This window comes from Aptenodytes forsteri, unplaced genomic scaffold, assembly GCF_000699145.1.
Source record: "Aptenodytes forsteri isolate BGI_AS27 unplaced genomic scaffold, ASM69914v1 Scaffold32, whole genome shotgun sequence".
NCBI classification, from domain to species: domain Eukaryota; kingdom Metazoa; phylum Chordata; class Aves; order Sphenisciformes; family Spheniscidae; genus Aptenodytes; species Aptenodytes forsteri.
This window is the reverse complement of record NW_008795138.1, coordinates 9,879,490-9,882,190: the sequence shown is the minus strand read 5'-3', so window position 1 is coordinate 9,882,190 and position 2,701 is coordinate 9,879,490. Positions and strand designations below refer to the sequence as shown.

The window sequence follows — 2,701 nt, the reverse complement described above, 5'->3', positions numbered from 1 at the left end:
CCGCCCCGAACTAACACTGAGATCCTGTTTGTGACTCGCTATTTATCTCACAAGAAATGCCAGAAATCTTAAACGATGTTACCTAAAACTTTCTCTATCTGCCTTTTAGTAAAGTTCGAGGGCATTCATCAGAGTTCTTAATACCCAGCTTGCTCTACTGTTATGCACTTGGTTGCTTGAGATACATAGAAACTGCAGATGTTTAACGCATCACAGCACCAGTCCCTTGGACGCTTTCATATTCTGCTTGAGGTGATTGCATTTAAGTAGCAAGTGAAATGACTTTACAGGTACAAACATCTCCAGATAAACCTTTAACTAAAACAAACCCTTGTGGTGCCTGAAATTGGGGTTTGATGTTGTTTTCACTTGGATGAAAATAGCGTGTTCTTCCCCTACCACTTTCCCCCACTGTGTCTATGGAAAAAGCTGTGCATTTGTAGTTCCTCTTTTTCCTAGTCTTTTGCAGCACTTGTTCAGAAGTTAGCTCACTTAGATTTAGGAAAGCCTTATCTTCAGCCTTAACTGTTCGAAGGTTGTTTTTTTTTTTTCTTTAACTCAACAAAGTTTATAATACGCCTTGGAATAAAAGGCACTGTGAGGCATGCAGTATGCATCCAGCAGTCAGCGTTCCCTTGTCTTACGAATGTTTTGCATGAAATACGCCAGCAGTGTTTTTAAACTGATAAAGTGGATATACTGAGATTGCTAGAACACCATAGAAGGATTTAACCCAACAGAGCTACTTAGCAGGACATGGAGGAGTATTATCAAGTCATGGGAGCTCTGCCAACCAGATCTGTGTTTCATTGTTTCGGATAACTTTCCCGTTAGAGCACGCGAAGTAGCATATCCTGCATCTCTTCAGAAGTGAATGAACTGAGTTGCATTCTTTTTTTTGCGTAGTCCTTTGACATACTTGAGCCCGCCTGTTGCCATCTTCTCCCCTCTTCTGGTGTTCACCTGTTTCTGCTCCTTTCCCTTTCAATGTCTGGAAAAAACTGTTCACACTTCACAGAAAAGTGAAGTGGTTTACTTCCGAGGAGCGGTTGTGTACAGTGAACAAATTTGAGAGAGACAATTCTAATTTTTAAATTTGAATGTTAGCCAGTGTTTCTTTTTGAAGAACACAATGCCAAGTGTTGGGGTTTTTTTCTTCCCTGAACAGAGAAATATAAAATATGGGTTGAACTTGGACTGGTTTTCCAACATGTGTAATGCAGAAAGTATGCTTTCAGGCACCTGAAGAGCTGCCTGCCCACCTTTTGCTGTTTCAGCTGCTTTTCAGTTGAACGTGGGACTATCTCTGGTAATGTCTGGGTAACAGCTTTTGTAGTAGACTTTTGATCCAGATCTTAGTGCTTTCTTCTCTGTGCAGAATTCACCTTAATTACAGAAATGTGTCTGGCTTAGGTCAAAGTTCCAGTGGTTAGCAGAGCATTCTCTGTGTTTGGGGTTTTTTTTGTGTGTGTCCTAATGAGGCTTTGGTTTTAAAAAAGCAAAAAGAAAGTAAATAAAATAAGAATTTACAAGTAAAAAGAACTTAGAGAAGAAATGAGCATAGGAAAAAAAAAAAATCAGTCTCAACCTGGAGAGCAGGAAGAAAAAGTGCATCACATAGCAAAATATCAATGTAACCATAGAGATTGTTTATTAGGACGTAAGATGATGAAAAGGATGAAATCCTTTGCTAAACTTGTAAAGCTTCAGTTTAGTTTTTCGTTTGAACCTTTGGAATCTTAATGTATATATGTGTATATATACACATAAGCATATATCTTCAAGGTACCTGTGTGTTCATTAAATGAGGAGAATTGCTCTCTAGGCTCGTGTTTCTCTCCACTGGACATGGAATTCAGATTTCGACACCCACCACCCACCCACACACCCTCCGCAAGTCTTTGGGCAGACTGGTTTATCTGTGTTGGATTCTCTCTGATCCAACTGATGAACGAACTAATCTGTTGAAGTTTACTTAATGGAGGAAAATGGACCAAAGAACTGTGTCCACTCTGCAATGATGTGTTTTTCTGGGTTGGTTTGTTCAGATGTCCAGTGAATCTCTGAATTGATAAAATGATGTTGACAACATCATGTTAGTGATTTCCATTGTTGCAACTGTAACTTCTGTGTGACTATTCTGTATCTCTTGTTCCTCTTATCAGAACTGAAATATTCTTTCAAATGCAGTTAAATATTTTAAAATAATTTGAAATGTGGAGTTGACGGGAAAAAAAGTAATCATAACACATGTTGAGTAATTTTCTTTGAATCGACTGTTGGTCTTCCTCCTCTTGGACAGGTGCATTTTCCTGCATGGTTAAATCTCAAGCCATAATCTACTCTAATTTATTATTGGCTTGTTGCTAGAGCAATCTGTACTGTCTGTCTTTTTTTTTTTTTTCCCTCTTTTCATTTTCAGTATGTTTATCTTGTACGTTTTGTGGTTCAGGTAGTCATCTAACACAGTAGGAACTTTTTTTTAAGAATTCTACTTGAAAAGAATGTGCAGCATGTATTCTTGTCTTTCCCCCCCTTCTTTTTAAGTTCTCTCATGCAGTCTTTTTAGCAGATGATACTTGAACCCAGAATGAGTGTAAAATTTCTGAAAAGCCTTCCATAAGGCTATATCCTAATATCACAAGATAAAAGCAGAAGACGTGCTTGTTGAATTTGTGAATTATGCATAAAGACCTCGCTC

At 38.2% G+C, this 2,701-nt stretch overlaps 1 protein-coding gene across 1 annotated transcript in view; it reads left to right on the top strand.

Annotated features, from left to right (window-relative positions):
- The window catches only part of NDFIP2 (Nedd4 family interacting protein 2), a gene marked incomplete at its 5' end in the record, with an annotated part of 33,467 nt that overhangs the window by 26,838 nt on the left and 3,928 nt on the right, over positions 1–2,701 (top strand). The gene's annotated exons all lie outside the window — the stretch shown is intronic.